The sequence below is a fragment of the Eptesicus fuscus genome, chromosome 5, assembly GCF_027574615.1.
Source record: "Eptesicus fuscus isolate TK198812 chromosome 5, DD_ASM_mEF_20220401, whole genome shotgun sequence".
Lineage (NCBI taxonomy): Eukaryota > Metazoa > Chordata > Mammalia > Chiroptera > Vespertilionidae > Eptesicus > Eptesicus fuscus.
Window position 1 is genome coordinate 71423650 of NC_072477.1, and position 10790 is coordinate 71434439.

At 40.6% G+C, this 10790-nt stretch overlaps 1 pseudogene; it reads right to left on the reverse strand.

The window, feature by feature from the left end:
* Positions 1–1963: 1963 nt before the first annotated feature.
* On the reverse strand, positions 1964–2271 carry LOC103287494 (60S ribosomal protein L37a-like; annotated as a pseudogene).
* Between the last annotated feature and the right edge of the window lie 8519 nt (positions 2272–10790).

Sequence of the window (10790 nt, forward strand, 5' to 3'; positions counted from 1 at the left end):
TTCCTTAGATTCCACATGTGAGTGAAATCATGTCATACTGGTCTTTCTCTGACTGGCTTATTTCACTTAGCATAATATTCTCCAGGTATTAGTTTCTTTAAATACCTGAGCTCTTATTATACTTCGTCTTATACTACTGTATAGATTGCTATTGGCTCTTCTGTTACTCCACTTGCTTGGAAACTATTTGAGGACAAGAATCTTGAATTCTGTTTGAGTCTAAACAGTACTATACATGTAGAAGCACTGAAAAAAATGACTATTTAATTTTAAGGATGATTACAAAGAAGCCAACTGAATCTAAGGCCATGTGAACAATTCATAAATCCTTACCAACCATCCCAGTTTGATTAACATCACTATGGATGAAGAGTAGCATTCAACCCATAAACTTCTTACCAAGAATTTACCTAGAACATGGAGTTAAATATGTAAGGAATAAGGGGAAACTTTTGAATAAGAAGTTTTGAAACATTTTTTCCTATCAGATTTGCAAAGATGAAAACTATGGATAGGTTCTAATATTGGCCAAGTGTGGAAAGAGTATAAAGCAGCATTTTCATAAGTAGTTAGGCAATATTTACCTTTATTCTCATACTTTCACTCAGCAATTTTATTATAGGAACTAGAGGCCTGGTGCATGAAATTGGTGCGGTTCCCTCAGCCCAGCCTGCACTCTCTCCCAATCCGGGACCTAAACTGGCAGTTGGACACCCCTCTTGCAATCCAGGACCACTAGCTCCTAACTGTTCACCTGCCTGCCTGCCTGATTACCCCTAACCACTCTGCCTGCCTGCCTAATTGTCCCTAACCACTCTGCCTGCCTGTTTGATCACTCCTAACTGCTTGCCTGCCTGCCTGCCTGATCGCCTCTAACCACCTCTGCCTTGGCCCCCGTCACGGTGGCTTCGCCCAGAAGGATGTCCAGTATGACGTCTGGAAGGTTGTTCAGCTGTCTGGTCTAATTAGCATATTATGCTTTTATTATTATAGATATTTAACTCCATGTTCTAGGTAAATTCTTGGTAATTGCAATATCCTTCCAAAGTAGACAAGGTAGTCATTCCAATACCTGCTGCTCTTTTGCATTCACAGACACTAAATCTCACGGTCATACAATGAGCCTTTTCATTTTACTAATAAGAACTTCATAATACCATTTCAAGCATTTTCCTCTCTGATTGCCATCTATCTTTCCAGTTCACTCCCTGTAGTACTCTGATTCCACTGGGCACTGGGAACTATAGTCATTAATTCTATCATCTCTTGATGCTTCTTAGTGTCCTCCTTTTTAGCTCTCTGCTACCTTTCTTCCTTCCTTCCTTTCTTCCTTCTTTTCTTTCTTTCCTTCCTTCCTTCCTTTCTTCCTTCCTTCCTTCCTTCCTTCCTTCCTTCCTTCCTTCCTTTCTTCCTTTCTTTCTTTCTTTCTTTCTTTCTTTCTTTCTTTCTTTCTTTCTCTTTCTTTCTTTCTTTCTTTCTTTCTTTCTTTCTTTCTCTTTCTTTCTTTCTTTCTTTCTTTCTTTCTTTCTTTCTTTCTTTCTTTCTTTCTTTCTTTCTTTCTCTGTAGTGGATATAATAGTCTATCATTATAATCACTGCATGCATGCATTTGCTTTCATCTTCCTTGCCCCTTTCTCCCTTCTTCCATTACACTCACTTGATAAAACCCCAACCTTGGTTAAATCCATTTCACTGCCCACTCTTTTCCTGTACCTGGGCACCTAAACATGGCTAAAGTTTAGTTCACAAAGAAAACCACAGTCTTGCTGACGGGTCTACTTTAAATCTCTGACCTTTTATCCTAACTGAGCACTTTGTGCCAACCCAGCAATCTTACTATATATTCTCTAATCCATTCATTCTCTGACACTCCTTAATGACTAATTCACAATTTTTCCTTTCATCCCAGACCTTAAACACCTCCTTCCTTTTTTGTTACATCAATTAACCCATTTGTTATAGGCTAGCAATGTTTCAAATTGTGGAGCTTCTGCTGGTCCTTCAATTCCTTCAGCCTTCTGAAGGCAGACTTTACTGTGAGGCCGGAAGTGGTGTTGTAGGTCCAGCACCACCAGCTCCTGTTTTCATGCAGGAATCACAGTGCCAAATCCCCACAACTTGTCTCTTTCTCTTGGTTTTGCTACAGAAGGAGCAAGTGTACTTGGTGTACTGGCTGATTTCAATTTTCATCACCATTTTCCTGAGGGGTCCTGTGCCGTAGTGGGTCCTATATGTACTGACAATTCTGACCTTCTTGGTTCATTCAGCCATATCACCGCAAGCTAGGTCCAAACCCAGAGAGGAACAACTCCTCCTATCTTTTGACTCTCAGATGATGACCTTAATGCACAGAGCTAATAAAAAGCAATCAGAGGAAAATTTCCTGTACAACTCAATATTCTATCTACATCTGCCTTCCTCCTGTTACTGCAGATGAACTGTTTGTGCACATATCTAAGGCCAATTTTGAGGCAAGGGAACTTGACATCATACAAATAGGAATACTAACTATGGAGTAAGTTAATCTTTGCCTATGAACTAGGCAAGGTACAGAGTGCCAGATTTGTTGTTCAGCTTTTTTGTATGTTGACATTATAGTGAAGAGACAACAACCATACTCTATTGATTCATGTCATCATGGAAATAGACAGGACACCATAAGTCACTTGTCTACCCCCTCATTTTACAAGTTGACATCTAAAAAAGTAAAATTACTTTCCCAAGGATATATATATATATTTCAATGGGCAATTAGAGGAAGGATGACAGGCAACATAAGGGTAGTTTCACAATGTTTTTTTTTTTCTGTAGAAATTACCAAAAGTTAACAAAAGAAGCAAAAGAAACACCAAAAACGTATGATCAATGCTACAACTAGGGAAGGATCAATTGTGTTATCCAAATGCAGCACAATTTAAGTCAAATTGAAATAAGATGGTAGGAACCTGCACAGAATTCCTCTTCTAGAGAGTAGTAATGAGGGGATAATATATGAATAAAGTTGTTTAAAAAAAAACTGATATCCTCCCAATTATATCAGAAATTTGATAAAATTTAGAGTTAAAATAGGGCAGGTAGATATGTGTTGATTCCTTTAGATGTACCTGTCTCTTACTATTTCAATAAAATGACTTGGAGCCTGGCATGAAGAGCCACTGAGCTTGGTGGCTCAGGAGGAGGGAAGGAGAGAGGTGGGTAATAATCTATACGTAGTGATTAGCTTGATCAAGAACAACAAACAGCAGCCAACAAAATCAAGAAGGCAGGGAAAAATGTGCTGTCAAGCCAATATAGACCACACAGGAAAATATCTGGGTTCTGCTAACATAGGAAAGCAAAGTGAAGTCCAGAATACTTACCCACCTCTAAACTCTACTGATGTATGAGGAAAATGAAGGAGGGGCTTCAAAACAAAATTCCCTTTCTTCCATCCCCTCTAATATGATATCTGAGACACAAAACAAATAATACTGAACATTGGCATATGCCCATTGCATATGTTCTGAAAGAGTTTACTAAGTTCCCAGGCATTCAAAAAGAAAAAGCAAGGGGCATACCCCTGCACTATTTTAGGATAAGGATGGTTTGGATAGAATGGCCCCATTCAGAAATAAAAACCATCAAATAAATTTTGTTTCCACCAAAAAGAAAAGAAAAAAGGAAGCAAAAACAATACAACATACAGAATTCAGGTAGAGGGAAGACTTTAGAAATGCACTTAAAAATATGGTATAAAATTTTTGCAACTGCTTTGCACACTCAAGAAAATTGAAAATAACTTTATGAAATAATAGCCTAAATATTAGATAAGAAAGGAATAAGTGAAAAGGAAGCTGGTAGAACAAAAGAAAGAAATCAAGAGAAAAATAATACAAGAAAAAAATTAATGTATTAAAAATAGCAAAGAAGAAACACAGCAATGGAAAGAGAGAATCAAGGTGGTGGCATAGGTAAATGCCAATACTTGCTGCCTCCCACAACCACATAAAAATTACAACTAAGATACAGAGCAATTATCATAAGAACCACCTAAAATCTGACTGAATGGATGCCCTATAATTAGAAAAGTCAAGAAAGTACATCAAGACTGGTAGGAGGGGAAGAGGCGGGGAATGAGCTGGTCCAACACCCGCGTGCGGTGTGGTGTTTTTTGTTTTTCTAATTGGGAGGGATATCTCCACTGTGGAGGCCTCCAGTGAGAAGCAAGGAGTCCCAGCCCCATACCAGACCCCCAGTCCAGGGTTCCAGAGCTGGGAAGAGAAATCCTCATAACTTTGGGCTGAATGACAGACACGGAGGCTGCTGGAGACCCAGGCAGTCCCTCTTAAAGGGTCAGTGCACAAACTTACGCAGTCCTGCTTCCTCTGTACAACAGCACCAGGAGGTTGCTTTGGGGGACCCAGGCACATACATGGAAGGACTGGATTGTTGGTCAGGAACTCCGGGTCAGCTTTCTCCCAGACAGTGGTGCTTGCAGGGGTCATTGTTACTGTGCTAGGACCTCCCCCATTGCAGAGTTGATTGACAGCCATATCTGAGTTTCCATCAGCGTGGCCCACACTGTGCACTCTACCCTGGTGATTCCCTGAGACCCTGTCTCATCCAATTTGCTGCCCCATCCAAGCTGTTTGCAACGGCTTTTCCATATGAATGGCCTGTCCCCGCTTAGGCTTCAGACTTTTCTAAAATCTCTCAAACAAGCAGCAACTGGCATCAACATGGCCCAAACTTATCAATAAGAGGCCCAAGATCTGGCACTAGCACCAGCCTGCCTTGCTTCACAGATGAGCCTCCCCTGGGCATTTCCAAGCCCAATACAAGTAGCAGCCATCTGCAGATCTCTCCATAGCTCCTTCTGGGTGGCCCCAGGCAGTGGCTAACTTTGCACCTGTCTGGAGGCCCCAGAGCCAGTGCACTCAGTAGACAGCTTCAGACCATATCAGATTACAACTCTACACATCCACAAGCAACACACTCAAGGGGCAGACTCAATGAGTACCAAAGCCCCACTGAAGCAAGTCCTGCTTCATAGGGGTGTCTCCTGCACAGCAGCTCTTCCACTGTAGTCAGAGCTGGTCTCACAGCCAATTGTCCTGGATGTTAACTCCTCCTAGTGATGCCACCAGCAATCAAGGCTCAACTACAACAAGACTCTGCACAAAGCCCACACAGAGGCGCACCTAGAGGGTCCAGCTTAGGTAACTGTGCAGGCTGAGCCACTGGGCCCTAAAGTACACCTCCAACACAAGGCCACTCTACCAATTCCAGGACACATAGCAGATCTAGCTAATATTTAAAAGAAAACACAGGGAAGCAGTCAAAATGGGGAAACAAAGAAACATATCACAAGTGAAAAAATGGAAGCAAGCAAACTACTAGATACAGAGTTCAAAACAATGGTTATAAGGTGCTCAAGGATCTTAATGAGAGCTTCAAGGGACTTAATGAGAGCTTAAATGGACTTAGTGAGACTTTCAAGAATCTTAGTGAGTATTTCAAAGACATAAAAAAAGACCAGTCAGAAATTAAGCATACACCAACTGAAATAAAGAAAAATTTACAAGGATTCAACAGTTGAGGATTCCAATAATCAAATCAATTATTTGGAATATGAGGAAGTAAAAAACACCTAATCAGAAGAGCAAAAAGAAAAAAGAATCCAAAAATATGAACATAGTGTAAGGAGTCTCTGGGACAACTTCAAGCATACCAACATTCACATTATGGGAGTGCCAGGAAAAGGAGAGAGAAAGCAAGATATTGAAAACCTACTTGAAGAAATGATGACAGAAAACTTCCCCTATCTGGGGAAAGAAATAGACTTACAAGTCCAGGAAGCTCAAAGAGTCCCAAACAAAAGAAACCCAAAGAAGCCCACACCCAGACACATCATAATTAAAATGCCAAGAGTTAAAGACAAAGAGAGAATCTTAAAAGCAACAAGAGAAAAGCAGTTAGTTACCTATAAGGGAGTGCCCATATGTCTGTCAGCTGATTTCTCAACCGAAACTTTGCAGGCCAGAAGGGAGTGGCAAGAAACATTCAATGTGATGAACAGCAAAGACCTACATCCAAGATTACTCTACCCAGCAAAACTATCATTTATAATTGAAGGTCAGCTCTAGCCAGTTTGCTCAGTGGATAGAGCATCAGACGTGGACTGAAGGGTCCTGGGTTCAATTCCAGTCAAGGGCACATTCCTGGGTTGTGGGCTTAATCCCTAGTAGGGGTCATGCAGGAAGTGGCCAATCAATGATTCTTTCTCATAACTGATGTTTCTATCTCTCTCTCCCTCTCCCTTCATCTCTGAAATCAATAAAAATATTATTTTTATTTAATAAATCTTTATTGTTCAGATTATTACAATTGTTTCTTCTTTTTTTCCCCCCCATATCTCCCCTCCACCCGGTTCCCACCCTCCCTTTTGCCCTTACCTCTCCCCCGCCCCCCGCTGTCCTTATCCATAGGTGTATGATTTTGTCCAGTCTCTTCCTGTACCCCCCACACAGACACCCCATCCCCCTGAGAATTATCAATCCACTCTAATTCTATGATTCTATTGTGTTCACCAGTTTATTCTGTTCTTCAGATTTTTAATTCACTTGACTTTTATATTTTATTGATTTTTGACAGAGAGGAATTGAGAGGGATAGAGAGTTAAAAACATCGATGAGAGAGAAACATCTATCAGCTGCCTCCTGCACACCTCCCACTGGGGATGTGCCCGCAACCAAGGTATGTGCCCTTGACTGGAATCGAACCTGGGACCCTTTAGTCCACAGGCCAACGCTCTATCCACTGAGCCAAACCGGTTTCGGCATTGACTTTTAGATTCACTTGTTGATAGGTATGTATTTGTTGTTCATAATTTTTATCTTTACTTTTTTCTTCTTTTTCCTCTTTTTAAATAATACCTTTCAGCATTTCATATAATACTGGTTTGGTGGTGATGAATTTCTTTAGCTTTTTCTTATCTGTGAAGCTCTTTATCTGCCCTTCAATTCTGAATGATAACTTTGCTGGGTAGAGTAGTCTTGGTTGTAGGTTCTTGCTATTCATCACTTTGAATATTTCTTGCCACTCCCGTCTGGCCTGCATAATTTCTGTTGAGAAATCAGCTGATAATCGTGTGGGTGCTCCCTTGTAAGTAACTAACTGTTTTTCTCTTGCTGCTTGTAAGATTATCTCTTTGTCTTTTGCCCTTGGCATTTTAATTATGATGTGTCTTGGTGTGGTCCTCTTTGGATTCCTCTTGTTTGGGGTTCTGTGTGCTTCCTGGACTTGTAAGTCTATTTCTTTTACCAGGTGGGGGAGTTTTCGTTCATTATTTCTTCAAATAGGTTTTCAGCGTCTTGCTCTCTCTCTTCTTCTGGCACCCCCATAATTCTGATGTTGGTACGCTTGAAGTTGTCCCAGAGGCTTCTTACACTATCTTCAACTTTCTGAATTCTCTTCTCTTCTTGCTTCTCTGGAGGAGTGTCCTTTGCCTCTTTGTATTCCAAATCTTTGACTTGATTCTTGCATTCCTCTAGTCTGCTGTTGGGTCTCTATATAATATTTTTTATCTCAGTCAGTGTATGTTCAATTTCTAGTTGGTCCTTTTTCATATCCTCAAGTGTCTCATTAAATTTATAGGCCTTTTCCATGAAATTCTTGAAAAACCTTATAACCGTGGTTTTGAACTCTATGTCCATTCATTTGTTCTCCTTCATTTCTTTCATTTGGGATCTGTTTCCTTGCCTCCTCATTTTCGCTGCTTCCCTTAGTTGGTAGGGTAGCTTTGTGTACTAGTTGTCCTATTGGTTCAACTGCTCAGCCTCCCAGTTACCTGAGGTGGATGCTCTTTGTGGGCTGTGTGTACAGCCTTGTTGTAGTTAAGTCTTGATTGTTGTTGGTGTCACTGGGAGGAATTGACCTCTAGGCCAATTGGCTGTGAGGATTCGCTGTGTCTATAATGGAAGAATTGCTGTGCTGGAGACACGTTTATGGGGCGGGACTTGTTCCAGTAGGGCTTTGGCACTCACTGAGCCTGCCTCTTGAATGTGTCCCTTATGAGAGTGGTTGAAATCTGGTGTCGTTTCATACCGACCACTAGATATCCTAGATTCTGGATCTCCAAAGGGGTGCAGGTCAGCTACTGTCTGAGGCCACCCAGCAGGAGCTACAGCAAGAACTACAGTTTTCTCCTCTTTGCTTGGGGTTTTGCAGTTTTGGAGCAGTCTGACTGGAGCTGCAGTTTATTTGGTTAAGCTTCCACAGAACAGGCCATTTATATGCAAAAGCCACTGTGTGGAGCCTGGGCGGGTTTGTAAGATTTTGGGGCGGGGTCTCAGGGCAGGGTGGGATCTCAGGGCATCACTAGGCTAGGGCATGGCAAGCGGTGATGGCTGCAGTCAGCCGTCTCTGCCTTTCCGCATTTCCAAGTCCTCGCGTCCCACGCTCCAGCGCAGTAAACACTGATTGCTGGGCGCACCTCTGCAAGAAAGTCACTCTCACTTTCCGACCTGATGGCCGAGAGTCCAGCTTCTCCCCTTAGGTGTCTGGGTCCCCCGCGTGTCCCCAGAAACTGGATTTCAGAGTGATCGGGAGCTTGTCTCCCTTCGGGTTGGAAAAAAGCCGAGCGCCCTGTTGCCCGCCACCAGCCTGCTTCTCACGCCCCTGTACCTCAGCTTTTCTGCGTTTGTTCTCCTTTCTTTTTCCTTCTTTGTTGTAAATTTACCACTCAGCCAGCTTTCCCATGGTTCTGGGTGGTAGACGTTTTGTCTTCTAGCTATATTTTTGAAATTGTGTGCGGCGGCAGTTCAGTTGTTTAACTATGCTGCCATCTTGGTTCCTCCTCTCAAAAATATTTTTAAATAAATAAATAGAATTGAAGGTCAGATAAAGAGCTTCACAGACAAGAAAAAGTTAAAGGAGTTCATCACCACCAAACCAGTATTATATGAAATGTTTGAAGGGCATTTTTTAAGAAGAAGAAGGAGAAGAAAGAGGAGGAGGAGGAGACAAAAATATGAACAATAAAATGACAATAAATACATATCTAGCAATGATTGAATCTAAAAATCAATATAAACAAACAAAAAATCTAATGAATAAAATAAACTGATGAATAAAATAGAATCAGAGGCAAGGCAACATGCCTGACAAATGTCAGAGGGAAGGGGTGTGGTGGGAAGAGATTAACTAAATATCTTATCTGCATATATGTATTACCTATGGACACAGACAATAGGGTGGTGAAGGCCTAGGGTGGGGCAGGAACCGGGTGGAAAAATGGGAGGAAAAATGGGGGACATCTATAATACTATCAACAATAAAGTATCTTTTTTAAAAATAAAAAATAAAAAAAAGAAAGAAAGAAACACAGCAATGTAGTAAACCCACACAGGATTATGAAAAATCACACAATATAGGAAGTCATATAAAGTCTAACACTTAAGAATACCAAAGTAGATGTGAAGAAAAATGGAAAGCTCACATATGGTTATTTCTATGTGGACGGGGCAAGGGAGCAGACTAAATGAAACCCACAAAAATTCCAAGAAAATTATCCAGGGGTGGAAAAACAATAACCCTGAATCTATAGATCGAAAAGGTTCACGCAGCCGGCATGTCAATTTATCAACCAGGAGGTTATGATTTGATTCCAGTCAGGGCACATGCCCAGGTTGTGGGGTGTGCAGGAGGCAGCTGATCAATGATTCTCTCTAATCATTGATGTTTCTATCTCTCTCTCCCTTCCTCTCTGAAATCAATAAAAATATATTTTTAAAAATAAAATGTTTAATTTGTTTTAGAAGATGCTTATAAAGAATGAGCAGTATCAAGATATATTTTTTAAGTTATTAAGCTGCAAATGTAAAGAAAGCTTTTAGAAAGGTGATGATTATTTAAAAATGGAAGAGAGACTTAAAAACTCAGATTTTTTTAAAATTACAGTTGCAAAGACAATGGAACATTGTCTATAAGATTCTCAGGTTAAAACTATGTGCATCAGAAAAATTGATGTATTTGAGAAAAATTTACATTCTCAAATGTGTAGAGACTCAATAAATGCATTACCCATGTCTGACTTCTCAGAGTCATACTTAAAATATAGCCCAGACTTTCATTTCCAACAATATGATGGATTTGATTCTAGAGTTGCCAGATATAGCAAATAACAATACAGAATGCCCAGTGAAATTTAAATTTCAGATTAACAATGAATAATCTTTTAGTGTAAGTATGGCCTATGCAATATTTGGGATATACTTATGCTAAAGGAGTATTCCTTATTTATCTGAAATCTACATTTAACTACATTGACATCCTGAGTTTCTTACAACCATAGGTAGTTTGAGAAATATCCCAAAACATACAATTAAGAAATGCTGATTTAAAAAAAAAAAAAAGGATAAAAAAACAGACAAAAATATCAAAATTGTGTGACTGAGCTCACAAGGTAAACACACACACACACACACACACACACACACACACACACACACATGAAGGGAACAAATTAGAAACAAATGGTAAAGCAGAAGCTGAAATGATGGGAATTACTTGCATGGTGACTCAAATGGTTGTGTTTGGATGGCCACTCGGGAAAGAAAAGGGCACTTGGGAGCTGCGTGGAGAGTTGGATCTGAGACTTTTCTATAAACCAGCACCCTGGAGAGGCTCTATTCTCTGTGAGAGGATGGGCTAAGGAAATATGCTCCCGGCAAAAGACAATGAGGAACTTGTCTGTCTTGGCTTAGGCTCTGAGTAGCAAACAAAGCACATTCCCCAAGGAATTCAAACAC